The sequence below is a fragment of the Cetorhinus maximus genome, chromosome 31 (genome assembly GCF_964194155.1).
Source record: "Cetorhinus maximus chromosome 31, sCetMax3.hap1.1, whole genome shotgun sequence".
NCBI classification, from domain to species: domain Eukaryota; kingdom Metazoa; phylum Chordata; class Chondrichthyes; order Lamniformes; family Cetorhinidae; genus Cetorhinus; species Cetorhinus maximus.
The window spans coordinates 8,942,777-8,962,205 of record NC_135909.1 but is presented as its reverse complement, the minus strand read 5'-3'; the positions used below and the strand labels follow the sequence as shown (position 1 = coordinate 8,962,205).

The window sequence follows — 19,429 nt, the reverse complement described above, 5'->3', positions numbered from 1 at the left end:
CCTGTTGCCACCTGTTTCACTATTCGGTGGCGAGTTTTCTTCTGTGATGTGGTTCAGATTGGAAAGTGGGGCGTGACTGGATTCACCTGTACAGAAAGGGGTTGGTGACGGCAGTTTCCCTTCTCCGATGAACCAGTTGCTGATTTGCTTTTATCCAAAAATCGACTCTAGTGGGATTCGAACCCACGACCTTTGAATCTCTTATACAACAGCAATTAGAAGTCCAACACGCTATCCGTTGCGCCACAGAGCCCAGGACATGATGTGCCCATTCCCTATTCCACATAAGGGAATTTCTGACATTGTAGAACAAAACGTTCAAACGGTCAGCAATTTCCTCCATTTGAACAATGACGACTTTCAAGAGCACTCATTGCCTGTGAAGTGTTTTGAACGTCCTGTGGTTGTGAAAAGAGCGATAGAAATTCGAGTGAAAGAGCAATTTCCTTCAAAAGGTCATATTCAGGTTGGAAAATAGGGCGACTGAATTGTTTTGCAGAGAAGGATGAAGTGATACATTTTGGTCGGAAGAACACGGGGAGAAAAGACAAAATAAAGTTTACAATTCCAAAGACGGTGCCTGAACAGCGGGAAATGATGGACATCTGCATAAATCATTGAAGGAGGCAGTGCAGGTTGAAAGAATAGTTCATGAAGCATACCATATCCTCGGCTTTATGAATGGGAGCGTAGATTACAAGAGCAAAGCGGTTGTTTTGAACTTGGGAAAGACAGTATTTCGGCCACAGCTGGAGTATTGCGCCCAGTTCCGGGTATCACACTTTAGGAAAGATGTGAATGCATTGGAGAGGAAGCAATAAAGTTTAACGAGAATATTTCGCAGCGAGGAACTTAAATTACCTCGATACATTTTAGCGGTAGGGGATATTTACCTTGGAGACGAGGAATTTGAGAGGAGATTTCTTAGAGTTCTTTGCAGTCCCGAGTCTTCTGGACAGAGGGTGGGTGATGATTTGGACATGGGCTGCTTCAGTATCGGAGGTGTTGAAAATGGTGCTGAACATTGAGCAATCATCAGCGAACATTCCCAATTCTGCTGGAAGGAAGGTCAATGGTGAAGCAGCTGAAGATGGTTGGGCCTAGGACACCACACCGAGGAACTCTCGCAGTGACGTCCTGGAACTGGGATGATTGATCTCCACAACACAATCATCTTTTTTGTGCTGGGTATGACTCCAACCAGCAGAGAGCTCCCCACCCTCTGCCCCCCGCCCCCGATTCCCATTGTCTTCAGTTTTGCTGGGGATCCATAATGCCACACAGTCAAATGCTGCCTTGATGTCAAGGGCAGTCACTCTCACCTCACCTTTGGAGTTCAGTTTGCGTTGGAGGACGAGGGGAATCAGGTTGTTTTGTTTGCCCACCCAAGCTGAATGTTGGGCTTGAAGTGGCGATCAGATTCGGAGAGTATGGTGACAAACTTTCACTGAGTTTCAAGGTTGCAGATCAGACCTTGGCGGGATTGCTGCTATATTCCCAGGACGTGGTGATCTCATTCTTAGAGCAACACACTTACACTGAGGACAAGTTGCTCCATGTAAAATAAAATGGAGATGAGGGATGTCAGAATCTGTTCAACACTGATTCACTTTTATTAATTTCTGCATTCTAGAGTAACAAAGTGGTTTGTAACTGTAAAAAAGTAAATAATATTCAGTAGATTCAGTCCAATACCTCCACAGTTTCCACTATTACAGCCCTCAGCGTTTTCAGATGCATTCCATCTGGTCCCACTGACTTATCAACATTTAGCACAGCCAGACCTTCTCGTATCTCTTCTTTAACACGAGTTATATGTTAAAGAAGTAATTTGTAAATTGCCGACGGAGGATTTGTGCCCTCTTATTGAAGAGGGTTTAAAGGAGAGGAGCGAAGCATTTGTGCTGAAGAAGTGGGATCAGTGAAAATAAAAGGAACAATAAGTGGAATGAAGGGGGCGGGCTGTTCATGGGCTGACTGGAGAATTTCATTAGGATTTATTGATTGGAGATTGGAAGGTCATTCTTTCCAAATCTTTAAGAAGATTAATGTTGAAGGAAGCCTGTCTTCATCTATAAGGAATCATCAGCTAAGTTTGTAAAAATAACTCGGATAGATAGGATTCAAAGAATTGGAGGGGTATCACGTTGTAATGTGGAATATAAGATCTTGGTGAGGGCTTTATGAAGAACATCAAGTCCTTGGAGAGCGTGCAGTGTCAATTTTCTGGAATGGGATCAGTGGTGAGGGATTCCATATGTGGATGGACTGAAAAATACAAACTGGAGATGCTGTTATCAGAGAGAATGTTAAGGGGAGATATTTAAGGTACAGATATTTAAGATTAGCCGATGTATTTAAAAGCAGCCCAAGTATTCATTTCTTATACACATTAAGCAATATTTTTCCCATTGATGGAATGTTTGAAAACCAATGATTAGATAAAAAATAAATCGTGGGGAAATGTTTCACACTGCTCCATTCCAAACAGTTCCTGACTTGACGTGATACATTTTTTTCTGCTTACTGGAGCCGCATTTCCAACATTGCACACCTGGCTGCACTTTCAGAACCTTCTTGCCAACTCTTCACGGCTGGAAAAAAGGATTCGAGACTATGACTTAAAGCTCGGATCGGCTCTGAGGGGATGTTAAGATGAGGGATTGTGAAACCATTGTGCTTTTCACACGTGGGTTCGAATCAAGTTATTGGATATTTTTAGTTATTGTTTCTTCCTGTTTGAGTAGGTTTCACATAAAAAAGGCCTGGAATCGGATGGTTGTCAATGTCTCACTGGAGATGACAAGTGACAAGTAACATTTGCGCCACACAAGTGTCAGGCAATAATCATCTCCAAGAAGTAAGAATCCAACTATTACCTTGATGTTCAATGGCATTACCATGACTGAATCCCCCACTATCAACATCCTGGGAGTTACCATTGACCAGAAACTGAACTGGAATAGCCATATAAATATTATGGCGTCAATAGCAGGTCAGAGGGTAGGGATTGTGCAACAAGTAACTCACGTCCAGGCTCCCCAAAGCCTGTCCACCATCTACAAGGCACAAGTCAGGAGTGTGATGGAATGCTCCCCACTTGCCTGGATGAGTGCAGCTCCCACACTACCCAAGAAGCTTTACACCGTCTAAGACAAAGCAACTCGCATGATGGAGACCACATCCAAAAACATTCATTCCCTCCACCACCGACGCACAGTAGCAGCAGTGTGTACCATGTTCAAGGTGCACTGCAGGAACTCAGCAAGACTCCTTCGACAGCACCATCTAGACCTTGGACCACTACCGTGTAGAAGGGCATGGTCAGCAGATAGATGGGAACACCACCACCTGGAAATTCACCTTCAAGCCATGAATTGGAAATATATTGCTGTTCCTTCAATATCGCTGGTAGAAATTCTAGAACTCCCTTCCTGACAGCACTGGGGACGTACCGACACCACATGGACTGCAGAGGTTCAAGAATGCAGGTCACCAACGTATTCTCAAGGGCAATTAGGGATGGACAATAATTGCTGTCCAAACCAGCGAAGGCCAAATACCTAGAATGATTTTTTTAAATGGAATATTTCTGACTTAATCAAAATTGATACTGAGCTATTACAGTCCTTTCCCCAGGTTTTATTGGAATGATGAACAAATAGGATTCAGGAAAGGGAGCAGGACTTTTCCTTCCCTTTCATTCTCCGGATTTACAGTGGCTGAAAGAGCAGCTGGATAAGTTAATGGTGATGGAGCAGAAAAAAATAACACTGTCCTTGCGGAACACATTTAGTTTGACATTTTCTTGATAAGTTCAGTGAGTGAGCAAGTTTTAGCAAATGAGCTTTAAAGTGAAGGGCCATCTGATTAAACCTATAATATATAGAAAAGGTTGTTTATTTTTGTGGTGAGATTCTCGAAACTGTGCAGGAGCCGAGAGAGATGTACAGACATCACTAAAAGCTCGTGGACAGGAAGATAAAAAATAATATCTAAGAGTAATAGAATACGAAGTATTGGGAATCATATTACAGGTGTATAAAACCCTGTTTAGATCAATGCGTTCTGTTCCTGACAACAGACCTGAGGGATGTTAGATTGGCCTTGGAGTGGGGGCAGCAGAATTTCATCAGAGTGATACCAGATTCAAATGACGAGGACAGATTGTAAATACTAGTATTGTAGTACCGTGAATATCAGAGACTAAGGGGTGATCCAACTGAGATGGTTACGGTGCTTGAATGATTTGACAGGGTAGATAGAGAGAAACTGTTACAACTGGTGCGACGGGAGATGGGCGCCGGGGTTGGGTGTGGTGCCCTCAACAAGGGGGCTTAACCTTTAAATTAGAATGAAGCCTTTCAAAGGTAATTTCAGGAAGTACGTCTTCACACAAAGGATGGTAAAAACTCCCACCCCCAAACAATTGTAAACGCTGGGGGTCAAACGAAAAGTTCCAAACTGAAATCGATAGCACTTGTTTGTTAAGTGTTTTAAGGATTACGAAACAAAGAGGGATAAATGGAGCAAAAAGACAGACCAGTCATGAGTTCATTAAATGGTAGGACAAACTTGGGGGAAGATTACTTTACTTTTGTTCCTCCACCCCGAATTCATAAAGAAAAACTAAATCTGGAAGGAACTGAAATGAGGTGTTATCACTTGTTGGTCCTATTATTCTCTCAACATTGACAATCTCTAGTGCTGAGCTACAATTGCACACACAACTCGTCTCCCAGGAAACCCTGCAGGAAGAAAATTATCCTCTCCAACCTGCATTTCCCACATTTTACCAGCTGCCAATCCTTTGATCAGCATTTGGAAATTGAAATCGGTCTATTGCCCCACTTCCATGGTGATTTTGGGAATAGCAGGGGAGCAGAATTAGAAAGCAATTGTTTTCCTCTCTGTTAATATTCTCTCAATGTCGACATGCCTCATTCATTGGAAGGAGAATTGAGCTTGTTTTAATCCTGTGATGAACAAACCTGCTCCATGTTACAAGCATTTTCTGTGTTAATTTTTTAAATATCAGATGACAATTTTTCATTGAAACACAGTAAACTGCTCCCAGGTACTTTCATGAGCTTGTGAAACAAAACAATTCCAATTTCTGCACATAATGAAGCCAAGCCGGAGGAGACACCTGTTTCTCAATGATCAGATATTGGAGTTGATGAAGAATGTTTTCTGAAGATCAATGTGTCCTTTTGGAAATCTGGAATGGGTATGGTTTTCTATATTAAACTTTGACCTTTCCATTAGTTCTTTATGTGCAGCTGTTTTTGGTGGTGTTATTGAGTCAGGGATGTTGGTCAGGGCAGCAAGAGAAATGACTGAGCTTCTTTAATAGCGCTGGGAAATCTTTCATCGCTTTAAAAACCTGCCACAAGTTATTGCTCAGGATTAGCCAGGAGTGGTACACCGAGGATATTCACTTATTGAAATCAATGCTTTTCACAGAAAGAATTCGTTCCTGTCAAGCAAGTATAACAGTTTCATAATATTTTTCTGGTTTATTGCGAAGTAATTTTATAGGGTAAGTATAGTTGGGTCTGTCTGTGTGTAATGTAATTACATTTGGACTCAAGTTTAAATCATCAAAAGAAGCTGGGTGCTTGACATGCTAATGAGTAAACATGGAACCTAGATTAGCATGTAAGGTGTGAAGGGAATTTGCATTTTTAGATAAATGAAGGGATGTTTGGATTTCAACGGTATCTCAGTCTGTTTTCAACTAGCCAGATAAGCAAGGCTAAGGAACATGTTTATTTTTCCCAAAGGTTACTGGAAATAGTGGAGACATGGGAGTTTTTTTATATTGTGAAGAAGATACAATTTCATCGACATCCGGGTCTATAGAATTTATACATTAAGAAGGGAGAAACATATGTAAAGGAGAATGAAAGGTTATGTTGAAAAAGGCCATGTAAGATCTAACAGGAGTGTGATAAATGGCCTCAATGAAGCCTCCAGCATTTTTGCGTAAGTCTGCTGTCTAACTAAACGGGAGTTGAAGAAAAGCCATACGGCATTCCATTGTCCAGGATACTGTGTTAACTTGCTGAGTCTGCTTTAATTCTAAACTCTATTTCGGACCTTAAAGGGTGTGTAACTGAGGGGGTCAGGTTAATTAGTAACTTGAGGAGTTATTATAGCGCTATTTGTAGTCTTATGTATGTGCTTGACATCTTTTATTTTTAATAAGATATTAATTATTTTTAAAATTTCTAAATATCCTGGCAGGCATGTTGCTTCTGAATTCGGTGCACACATCTCATAATAAATATAAATTGCAAAACCGTTGTGACAACACGACCAACTATCCCTCTTGGATTTGGTCCATATCTTCTGCAACGTCATAACAGTCCTTCACACATTCTGATCAATTAACGCCTGTGCCCTTTATTGCTGATGGATTTCTTGTCATTTTGAGTCCCACCTGAGTTGAGTTAGAAGTCAGATTTCATGTTTTCTGGAGCAAAACTGAAACTGATTCAGGAAAAAAGAACAGACACTTTCTGTCAGAAAGGGGCAGCTAATTTCTGCACAGGAAACACTCACAAACAACAATGTGAACATGCTTTGGGATGATGATTGAGTGCTCGGGGGCATAACTCCATTGCTCGTGTGTCTTCGGCACAGCACAATGGGGTCACTTTGGATAAAATAAGAGGTTGGGCAGGGCCTTGGTTTATCATCATTATTTAAAGACAGCACCTACAATAGTGCAGCCCTCCCTCAATACTGTACTGGAGTGTCAACCTTCTTTGTCACACACAAATCCTGGCACGGGTTTTGGGGACATACACTTATCATTCAAGGCCAAATGCGACCAAATCAGCTCCACTGAAAGTTTGTAACAAATCGCCCAATCCACAGCTACAGGACTGGGGCGATTATGAGGTCATCCCCTGGCAGGTCACGTGACAGATGGGGCCACAATGCATCACCACCAGGTTTGTGACTTGAGTCAAACCCAAAATCCTGTCCCAATGACTTTTCAAATAAATCTGTCGTTTACTTGCCAACACAGCAGTAACACTTTCTGTCTAACCATGAGGAGAGCTAGGGAGGCATGTACAAAACTAAATCCTTTAATAAAATAGTTCAAAACTCATTTAGGCTGAAATCCTGTGAGGAAAAGTCAAGTTATTATTGAGAACTCCGCTCAGAGAGCTTCCTTGGACAGGAGAGAAATCAGGTGAAGAATCCGAGTAAATCGACACCAGCAAACAAGTTGACATCAAAACTGGATCAACTCCCGTGAAGATCAATGAGTAAAAGCTGAGAGCTCCGTGCACCATCCGTTCATCAAGTAGAGATATTGCCTGGGTAAAGCATTCTGTTCAGGACAGGATTTATTGAACTGAGTCGAATAGATGGGTCTTTGCACGACAAGTCAGTCATCTCTAGATTTTAATTTGAAAGCTTCCAGTTTGTTGCAAGATGGAATTCATATAAATTATAATTACAGTACAAATGAGTTGATAATTCAAACACAAACGTTGCTTTCAGGTAAATTAAGTGGGACAATGAAATTACAACCAAGAACTCAATTGACCTGGGAGCTCAAACACAGAAAAAGTTAATTGCAGAATGAAGAGTTTATAATGTGGATTTGTTGAAAGTGGAGATTAGGTGTAGACGGGGAATGAGTTGCTGTGTAAATTAAACCGAGAGACAACAGCAAAGATACAAGCAGGAAGGAGCAGAACATTCTAAATAACGAAAACTTTAATTAAACAGGCAGCTCATTTCAGTGTAATATCGGGACAGCTGAGAGCTGTTGACTACACATCCTGTGCTCTGTTAGAAATCCAAAAACAGGCTGATGATAGACGTCAGATTCATAATAAATTAGGGAACCAAGCAGAATACAGGAAGTACAGAGGAGAACTCAAAAAGTAAACTTGAACAGCAGAGAGAGTATATGAGAAAAGATTAGCAGGTAACACAAGGTAACACTGAAGGCCATTAACAACAAATGGCCAGTCACTGAAAGGGAGGCTGTGGAGGCAGAGGGGATGGCTGAAGCTCTACATGGCAGGAGAGATTAAATGACCAAAGAATTGGTGCTGCAAGGCAAAAGGGAGAGGTAAACGAACAAGTAACAAAAAACTGAGATGTGTCGAAAAGAGGTGCGAATGGAAAAATGAGGAGCAGCTGCCACCCGAAAGCAAACACAACAGAAAAATGAGGTTAAAACCAAATGTGAAAAAAAGGAGTCAAAATGGGGACAGAAGTTACAGTTTGAAGAACATTAGAGATTTGAGCAGCTGCAGGTCATTCAGCCCTTCGAGCCTATTCTGCCATTAAACACGATCATGGCTGATCTGATTGTGCCCTCAACCCCACTTTCCTGCCTGTCTCCCGCAACCCTTGACTCCCTCATAGAATCTGCGCAACTCAGCCTTGAATATATTCAATTATCGAGCCTGCACTGCTCTCTGGGGAAGATAATTCAAAGGCCAATGATCTACTGAAAATAAATTACTCCTCATCTCCATTGTAAATAGGGGACCCATTATTTTATAAACTGTGTTCCCTAGTTCACACTGCAAGTGTAATCCTTAGCACAATTGGGTTTGTTTACTAAATGTTGTCCAATCGCGGAATTAGAGTGTGCAGTAATGAACTGCCTGGTGGAGTATATGGTAGGATTTTCCCTCATGGTTCACTGTGCGCACGTATACATGGGTTGTCAAAGACACAGAAAAGTGATGTTCCTTTACATCCTATCTCATCTCTGACTGATTCTTCACAACATGAGTTGGCCAAATGGCTGAGTGAGTTGCTACAAACAGTTCTGAGCGAGTTTTCCACATACACAGTGAAGGGATTCTTCTCCTTTGTGAAGTCCATACAGGACATGCATATTGATAGCAATGGCGTGTGCATGTGCTTGTTGCCTGTTTGACTTTGCTATCCTCTTGATTAATGTGCCACTCAAGGAAGCCATTCACATATGCACCATGTCATTATTTCATGATGATCAAGTCTCACTGCCATTGTCTGAAACTGTATTCAATGAACATATGAACTCAATAACTCATGCAGTTTATTTCAGTTTTAATGACACTGTGTATGCCCAAAGAAATGATGTTGCCATGGGACACCCTCTAGGCCCGGCTCTTGTAAACATCTTTGCCCATTTCCACGAGAAACGTATCTTCAATGAAATGACCCCTAAAATCCTATCCCTTTCCTTTTTCTGGTACACAAATTACGTGTTTTCTATTTCTGCATCTGCAGCTACATGTAAAACATTCCTGTGACACCTTAATAGGCTCTAACCTGCTCCATTCTCATTGAAATTGACCAGTCAAACGAGCCCTCTTTCCTCAATGTACTACTTGAGAAATCGGCCAATGCGTTCTCTACTACTGTCTACAGCTAGCCCACCGCCACTGTTGGGATTCCCACAGTTCCATGCGGTATAAGATAAGTCTTGTCGGCAAACTGATAGGTAGGGACCAGGCCATTTGCTAATCATGCATCATGATGCCAAAATCTGGCACTTCAAAGCTATCCTGCAGAATAATGGCTCCATCGATCAAATAATTGCTCACTGCCTATCACACAAACTCATCAATGGGCCTAAGCCCGTTCTGAAAAGTCTGTTCTGAAGAGTGGCCAGTCTACCTGACATAACCCTGGAATGGTTCAGGTATCTCAAAAACGTGAACAACTAATAAAGCTGCCCGTTTCACAATGCTACTATGCAGTAGCAACACGAGTGGCATTCTCCACTAACAGGATGCTGCTGTCAAGACTAAAAATACGTTCTGCCAACAACACAAATAACTAATGTTCTATATGAATTTCAGTGTCAGTGTGATGTGAGGTCTATGGACATTTGCCCCAATGAATGTTGGATCGTACCAAACAGCTTAGGCCTTCAGCTGTTCACAACAGGCAAAGTACTGAGCATACTCACCAAGATCCTGCTTGAAAAGCTCAGAACATAGTGTCCAACATTGGATGTGATTTCACAGAAGGACAATACTTACTGACCAATCCCAATTGTGCTAAGAATTACACGAACATCTGTTACAATCCCGGCTGATGGTAAAAGCGGATAAGTCAGCTCCCGGAGTGAAACCTGGCTTGATAGAACCCAACATGTGTAGGATGTGAGAAAAGATTCTGAAGAAATTCACAGGTGTTTGCTCATGAACTTTGAACACAAAGAATAAAATATTGATCAAAACAAGAAAAACAAACTACCTTAACCAGACAAAACAGTCAGAAAGATCTCAATACAAACAAAAGAAGGTGATTCAATTTCCCAATATTCCTTTGCTCAGCAATATCTTTACAGATGGATAAACCAGTGAAGAGTTACCACGCGCTTGTCACAAAGGCTTCTTTCTTGGGGCTGGTACACGTGCAAATGTTTTCTTTTGGTGAATTCTTGAGCATTCACTTGATCCTTCTCAACCAAGACTTGTCTCACCCAAAAGAACTGCACTTTATACTCACTGTTTCAGTAGCAACACCACCGAACTGATCACGACAATGAGTCCTATAACTGACCCTGCAGTTAACTATTGTCCCAGTAGCCTTGTACTTTTCTCTTCTCAAGAGCCTAAAAAATCCCTGCTTAACTCTTTGATGCACATTGAACTCGTCCCTCTCTTTCTCTGTCTCTGTGTCACTTGAACACTGTCGGTAGGCAGCAGCCCAGTTTTATTTTCTATTGTGTGTTTCTTTTTTCCCCAAAATCACTAAACATCTAACCCCTTTACTGACCTGTCAGTCAGGGATCCACCCAGGCTTCTAAGTCCCAAGGCTAATTTATAAAAAAACTTATGAAACTGGAACGACTCTACATTTCTGACACAAAAAATGCACACACATGTATCTATCTATACACATTATATGAATATATATATACACACACACACTCATTAAAAATTGTACATAGTTCCTAACAACCAATTGAAGATTAACCATTCCCAGTTCCAACAAAATGTCATGACCTGAAGCCACTGGTACTTCCAGATCTGCTGTGTATTTCCAGCATTTCCTGTGTTTATTTCAGATTCCCAGCATCCAGAATATTTTGCTTTTATATTTCCATTGTATTATTGGTTGTTACTGTGGGATAAATTTTATATCTGCCTGGCTCTTGCACTGTGTCTGTCGGATATGAGGTGTACATGTTGGTCTCTAACAAACATGTGTGCCTATGGAAAAGGACTGCCTGTGCAGACAGTTCCTACCCTGATCCTTACAACTCCTCCCACACCAAGTGAGATCAGACAGATACAGGCCCCCTTGCACAGATACAGAAAGATGTCACACAGACACTAGCATTAGTCTAATTTTCGGCACCAAACCTTTGGAAATACGTGAAGGTTTTATGAAGAGTGCAGAAAGGGTTTACAAGAATGTTTGTAAGGATGAGGGGCTTTAGTTACATGGATAGATTGAAGAAGTTGTGGTTACTCTCCTTCGAAAAGAGAAAGCTGTGAGGAGATTTGGTAGAAGTGTTCAAAATAGTAAGTGTTCTAGACAGTGTAGATAATGATAAAATTATCCTGTGGGCAGTGGGCATCGATTTATGGTGGTTGGCAAAAGTACTAATGGAGGCATCAGGATTTTTTTTTAATGCAGGAAACCATTAGGATCTGCAATTCACTGCCTGAGAGTATGCTAAAGACAGGAGAATTTGGGGTTGTCAAAAGGGAATTGCATAAGCACCTGAAGGGAAAAGGTTTGCCAGGCCGTGGTGAGAGGGCTGGGGATCAGAAGTAGCTGAGTGGCTCTGGTGGAGAACAACAGACACGAAGGGCCAAATGGCCTCTTGCTGTGCTGTAACTATTCTAAGCTTGTATGTATTTAAGTGTAGGATTCATTCTGTCTCACTATACCTCTGGCAAAGAATTTGAGTGTCTGATTCATTATGTATCTGTCAGTCTCTAGGGATGTGTGTGAGTGTATGATTCACTCTGTGTTGCTGTCTGTGGTGCACTATGAGTGTGAGATTCATTAAGTATCTGTCAGTCTCTGAGACACTTTGGAAATCGGTATTCATTCCACCCAGAATATACTTCATTGGGCCATCTGGTCTAATTGGTACATTATTCCACAAGATTCTCCACCCAGAATACTTCATGTACCATTATCTGCTGGTCCATGAAATCCATTCTCCCTTCTGTACTTACCTAGCTTTCCCTTAAATACAGCTGTGCTAATTTATTTAACTGCGCAAGACGACAACAAGTCCCACATTCTACAGATTCCATTAGAAATAAGTTATATTGATTTTTTTATTGGATTTAATATTTACAACTCTATTCCGACCCTGTCACATCCCCTCACTACTTCCTCACATTGACCTGAATCTGCAACACCAACAGTTCATGTTAATTCCCTCCGCTCTTTTGCAGTTCACGGCTCTGGCCAGTAGAAGTCAGCACACTCTGCTAGGTCGAAGTTTACAGATCAGAGATGGACACAACAGGCAAGAATTGGTCACATTATATTAAGAGGGGAAGGGAAGGTCTTAGAATTACTAACGGTGGATATGACTTTTATTCTATTTTGCTATACAAGCAGTAATTATAATGTTGTGCTAAAGCCGTCAACATGTTGTGTGTGAATGTGAGATACATTCTTATCAGCCCTTCTCTGATCCAACTTGTGAATGTGGGATTCATTCTGTGTCTGTTACTCACTGGTGCTGTGTGAAAGGCACGCTGGACCTGTCAGTCTTGGTTACTGTATGTGAGTGTGGATACATTCTCCGTGAAACTGTAGGTGAATGTTGCATTCATTCTGCATTTGTCGATACCTGGTACAATATATCTGTGTCATAGTCAGCCTGTATCTTGCATTTCCAGGGACTGCATGAGTGTTGGGTCACGCCATGAGCCTGACAGTGGAATGGGACATATGCAACGGATGTGTTCGATCAGTCACTTTCTGGCATTGAACGGGACTCAATCTGAATTTCTTAATGGTGATGGTGGTTTGTGAGTGTGCATGTGTTTCACTCTTTGCCAGTCAGTGCTACTGTATGTGAATGTGGAAACCATTCTGAATCTGAAGTCTCTTGCATTCCTTGGGAGTGTAGTTTCAGTCTGCATTTGTTATTCTCTGGAGCTGTGTATGAGTTTGGCAGGCATTCTGGTCTGTCACTAGGGGAATAGGTGAGTGTACGGTTCATATTGCACATTTCATTCTCTGGCACTATAAAGAAATTGGGGCTGATTTTATATCTGAATGTCCCTGGTGTTGTATATGAGTATGGCAATCATATATATCTGTCAGGCTCTCCTAATGTGTGAGCCTGGGTTTAATTCTGGGTCTGTCGATGGCATTCTATGCCTGTTGTATTGTTATGTAGGTTGGAAATCACATGAATCTTTCAGTCCCTCATGCTGTTTGTGAGCATGAGATTCATTCTGTATCTGTCAGTGGGATTAATTCTGTATCTGTCAGTGTCTGCTACTGTATGAAATTGTGGGATTCAATTGGTATATTTCATTCACTGGTATTGTATGTGGAAGTGAATGAAATATACCAATTGAATCCCACAATTTCATACAGTAGCAGTCACACTCAGATACAGAATTAATCCCACTGGCAGATACAGAATGAATCTTATGCTCACAAATAGCATGAGGGACTGAAATATACATATGATTCCGAACTTACATAACAATGTGCATGTGTGTGTGTGTCTGTGTATGTGCATGTAGACTTCCATTTGTTTCTGTCAGCACCTGTTATTCTCTGTGGCTCTTGGACCCTTTCTACAATCTCTCAGTGGTATAATTGGTGTGTCAGAATAATTTGGTATCACGCACACTGAATTATTGTGAGTGAGTGCAGTAAACAGTCTGTGTCTCTCAACATCCGGCACTGAACATGTGTTTAATAATTGCTCACTGGTACTCTGGGTGAGTAGAGGATTCATTGTGTAACCTTCAGTGTCTGGGACTGTTTGTAAGATTGGGTTAATTGTAAATAAATTTCCAGCACAGCCACAGGCCACTAATGTGGTCGGCTTAAGCAAACGATATGTGGCAGTTTTGGCCCAATATTAAATCTGTCACTTTGAACATAATTGGGAAAGATAATGAATCCTTTAATCTGATACTGGATGGGTGTGCAAGTGTAACTCAAGTTGTACTAATCGATTTGATCTGTGACATTCAGTCTGATTCTGAGTAAGAACTTTGACATGGATGTAAAATGGAGCTCAGTCTGGAATTGTTACCGTATTTCCATTTGACACTGTGTGAGGATGGAGGATTAGTATGTAATCTATAGCTCAGTTCATATTCATCAAGTTAATATTGTATCTTTCAGTTTCATAATAAGGGTGAGTTTTAAACTAGAATCTGAACTTCTGTCTCAGGTTATACTAGCTTTCAGAATATCTCAAACTGATAATGTACTTGAGATTTGAACTTGTATCTCAGGTATATGTCAGGACACACTAGGGAATTAATAGTGCAATTTATAAGTCCATGATGTGTGTGAATATTGGGCTGGCAATTAACATGAATCTCAGTGTACATCATTAAGGTTAAGCCTGTAAACTTGTAACTGGAAACATGTCAGTTTTATCAGATGTTTAATTTGTAGCGAAGGCAGCACGACTGTGGGATTGACCCAGTGAGAATTTAATAGCGGGTGAGAATTTGGACTGGGATTTATGGACACTCGCATCTGCAGGACTGAGTTTGGATGACATGGATACAATGTCTATCTCTCCTGCTCTGTTTGATTCATGGATGGAAAATTGCTTTGGAACTATTTCTGCTGTCTGAGACTGTGAAATTGATGACCTGTCTGTGTCTCTGTGCTCTGTCAGTGATAATGTACATACTGTGTGTGAGAAGGAGCTGGTGGGAATCTTCATTTTAATTTGGCTGGAGGAAACATCACATTTATTCTGGTTCCTTCAATTATTTGCCTGTTGGTAAAAAGTATATTTTAGAATTCATGTACAGGTGAGGTAGAAGATACTGATTCTATTAGTTTAATCTCTCTATTAATAATCATTCTGAATGATCTGGGAAGTCTGGGAAGAGTGCTCTCTGCAGTCACCGTCGTCGGGAATCAGTCTGGGAAGAGCATCCTCTGCAGTCACCATCACCGGGAAGCAGTCTGGGAAGAGTGCCCTCTGCAATCACCGTCACCGGGAAGCAGTCTGGGAAGAGTGCCCTCTGCAGTCACCGTCACCGGGAAGAAGTCTGCGAAGAGTGTCCTCTGCAGTCACCGTCACCGGGAAGCAGTCTGGGAAGAGTGCCCTCTGCAGTCACCGGGAAGCAGTCTGGGAAGAGTGCCCTCTGCAGTCACCGTCGCCGGGAAGCAGTCTGGGAAGAGTGTCCTCTGCAGTCACCGTCGCTGGGAAGCAGTCTAGGAAGAGTGTCCTCTGCAGTCACCAGGAAGCAGTCTGGGAAGAGCATCCTCTGCAGTCACCGTTGCCAGGAAGCAGTCTGGGAAGAGTGCCCTCTGCAGTCACCGTCACCGGGAAGCAGTCTGGGAAGAGCGTCCTCTGCAGTCACCGTCGCCGGGAAGCAGTCTGGGAAGAGTGTCCTCTGCAGTCACCGTCGTCGAGTGAAAAAAATACAGAGTGACATCACAGGAAAACCGTATGTTCATTGGTTGGTGAGTAACTGCTAGTCTGAACTACCTATTCTAAATTGATTTCAGATTAAAGGTGACTACTGGGGCCCAGGATCGGAGTTCTAACACATCAGCTTCAACTCAGCAGAGAGAGCGAGTTCCAGTTGATTTTAAAAAGTGTATTTTGATTCTCTATTCTAACTTGCTTTCAGCTTAAAGGTAAATAGGAGAAATATTTTACAGATTGATAAATTAAAGACCAGTAGGAAATGTAACAACAAATTGAAAAACTAATTAAATAAAATAGAGATGCAGTGCCAGGCGATGTGTTGTAGCTGTGTGGTATGGTTGCTGTTGGACCCCATTGTGGTTCCTCATGACCACATCTGTAGCAAGTGTTGGTTGCTCGAGAAACTCTGGCTCAGAGTTGATGAGCTAAAGTCTGGGCTTCAGACACTGCGACACATCAGGGAGGGGGAGAGTTACCTGGACGCTCTGTTTCAGGATACAGTAACACCCCTTAGATTAACTACCATAAATTCGGCCAGTGGTCAGGGACAGGAGGGTGTGACTATGAGTGAGGCAGGTAGAGGGGTCCAGGAAGTAGCACTGCAGGAGCCTCAGCCCTTGCCCTTATCCAAAAGGTTCGAGATTCTTGCTCCTTGTGTGGATGAGGGCGGGGACTGTAGAGAGGATGAGCAAACTGACCATAGCACCATGGCACAGGGAGACATTCAAGTGGGGGGAGAAAAGAGAAATGTAGTTGCAATCGGGGATAGTATAGTTAGGGGAATAGATACTGTTCTCTGTAGCCAGGATCGAGAGTCCCGAAGGCTGTGTTGCCTACCTGGTGCCAGGGTTAAGGATATCTGCAGAGGAACATGGAGTGGGAGGGGAAAGATCCAGTTGTCGTGGTCCACGTAGGTACCAACAATATAGGTAGAACAAGGAAAGAGGTTCTGCTGAGGGAATACAAGCAGCTGGGGCTAAATTAAAAAGTAGAACCAAAAAGGTAATAATCTCCGGATTCCTACCTGAGCCACGAGCTAATTGGTATCGGGTCAATAAGATTAAAGAGCTGAATGTGTGGCTCAAAGTTTGGTATGGGAGAAATGGGTTCGAATTCATGGGACATTGGCACTAATACTGGGGAAAGAGGGATCTATTCCATTCGGATCGGCTCCACTTTAATCAGGCTGGGACCAGTGTCCTGGCGAATCTCATAACTAGGTTTGTAGATGGGGCTTTAAACTAAACAGTGGGGGAGCTCAGTTGCATGGAAATATAAAAAAATCAAAGTTTAAGGAGAGGGTAGGAGTGCAGGTTAGTGACGAGGCTGATTGTTCCCAAAAAGTGAAAGGAAGGGACAGAGTGTGTGAACACCATATTGCACCAAAGAATCAAATAAGAGTAGGGAAAATTGACAACAGGGCAAACTTAAAGGTTTTGTATCTGAATGTGTGTAGCATTCGGAATAAAAATAATGAGTTAAAAGCGCAAATAGGGATAAATAGGTATGATTTGGTGGTGATTACTGAGATGTGGTTATAGGGAGAACAGGTTTGGGAGTTAAATATCCAAGGGTACTCAGTGTTTTGGAAGGATAGGCAGGAAGGAAAAGGAGGTGGTGTAGCTTTGTTAGTAAAGGAAGAGATCAGTGCTATAGTGAGGAATGATGTAGGCACTGGAGAGCAAGTCGTAGAGTCAGTCTGGGTAGAAATAAGAAATAGCAATGGAAAGAAGTCCCTGGTGGGAGTAATCAATAGGTCCCCAAACAGTAGTTCAGCAGTAAGGCACACAATAAACCATGAAATACTGGGAGCATGTAAGAAAGGCACGGCAATAATCATGGGTGATTTTAATATGCATATTGACTGGGCTAATCAAATTGGCAAGGGTAGCCTCGAGGGAGAGTTCATAGGGTGTATTAAAGATTGTTTCTTGAAGCAATGCATTGTGGAACCAACCAGGGAGCACGCTATTCTCGATTTGGTTTTGTGTAATGAGATTAATGTTCTCAGAATAAAGGATCCACTCCAGAAGAGTGATCATAGCATGCTAGAATTTCAAGTTCAGTTTGAAAGCGAGAAACTTGAGTCCCACACTAGTGTTCTGGAGTTAAACAAAGGTAACTACATAGGCATGAGGGCAGATTTGACCCTAGTGGACTGGGCAGGAAGACTACAATGTAGGGCAGTTAATGAAGAGTGGCAGATATTTAAGGAGATATTCAATTCCTCTGAAGTAAAATATATTCCAAAGAGGAGGAAAGATTGTAAGAGGGGGAAAAAGCATCCATGGTTAAGCAAGGAAGTTAAAGATAACATAAAGGCAAAAACTAAGGCATACCAAATTGCAAAGGGCAGAGGCAGGCTGGATGATTGGGAAACTTTTAAAGATCAACAAAGGGTTACTAAAAAAATAATAAAAAGAGCAAAGGTAAATTATGAAAGAAAACTAGCGCAAAATGTAAAAACTGATAGCAAAAGTTTCTGCGAGTATATAAAATGAAAGAGAGTAGCTAAAGTGAATCTTGGTCCCTTGGAGGATGAGACTGGGGAGTTAATAGTGGGGAACGCAGAAATGGCAGAGACACTTAATCAATATTTTCCCTCAGTTTTCACGGTAGAGGACACTAGTACCACCCCAATAGTGATAGGTAGAGCAGAGGGTATAGAGAAGGAGGAACTTCAAACTATCACCATCACTGGAGAAAAAGTACTGAGCAAAATATTGGGACTAAAGAGTGACAAGTCCCCAGGACCTGATGGCCGACATCCCAGGGTCTTAAAGGAAGTGGCAGCAGAGATAATGGATGCATTGGTAATAATATTCCAAAATTCCCTGGATTCTGGAAAGGTTCCAGTGGATTGGGAAAATGCTAATATAATACCCTTATTCAAAAAGTGGGGGAGACAGAAAGTAGAAAGCTATAGACCAGTTTAACTTCTGTCACTGGGAAATTGTTGGAATCCATTATTAAGGAAGTAGTAATGGGGCATTTGGAAAGACAAAATGCAATCTATCAGAGCCAGCATAGTTTTCTGAAGATTAAGTCATGTTTGACTAATTTGCTAGAGTTCTTTGAAGATGTGACAAGCAAAATGGATAATGGGGATTGTGTAGATGTAGTATATCTGGACTTCCACAAGATCTTTGATAAGGTGCCGCACAAAAGATTAATACACAAAATAAGATCACACGGAGTTAGGGGTAGTATAGTAGTTTGGAGTCGTAAGACAATACTGAATAGCAAGAAGTACAAGTAAATCACTGTGCCCCTTGGAAAGTTTTTTGGGCACTAAATGATATGGTGATTGGATGGGAGTAGTAAGGAGTTGGGATAAATGGGTCTTTTTCTGGATGGCAAGCTGTAACTAGTGGGGTGCCACAGTGTTCGGTCCTTGGACCCCAACTCTTTGCAATCGATATTAGTGACTTGGATTCAGGGATAGAAGGTACTATAGCTAAATTTGCAGATGACACCAAAATAGGTGGGAAAGTAAGTTGTAATGAAGAAATAAGAAATTTACAAATGGATATGGACAGGTTAGGTGAATGGGCCAACATTTGGCAGATGGAGTTTAACGTGGATAAGTGTGAGGTTATCCATTTTGGTTTGAAAAAAAAAGGCAAATTATTATTTAAAGGGAGAGAAACTTCAGAATGATTCAGTGCAGAGGGACCTGGGTGTCCTCGTGCATGAATCGCTGAAAGCTAGTATACAGGTACAACAGGTAATAAGGAAGGAGAATGTAATTTTGGTATTTATTGCTAAAGGAATAGGGTGTTAAAATAGGGAAGTGTTGTTGCAACTGTACAAGGCATTGGTGAG

General features: G+C 41.8%; 1 non-coding gene across 1 annotated transcript; it reads right to left on the bottom strand.

The window, feature by feature from the left end:
- Nucleotides 1-162: 162 nt before the first annotated feature.
- On the bottom strand, nucleotides 163-253 carry trnar-ucu (transfer RNA arginine (anticodon UCU)). The gene is given in 2 exon segments: nucleotides 163-198; nucleotides 217-253. It is a non-coding gene; the product is annotated as a tRNA-Arg (tRNA).
- Between the last annotated feature and the right edge of the window lie 19,176 nt (nucleotides 254-19,429).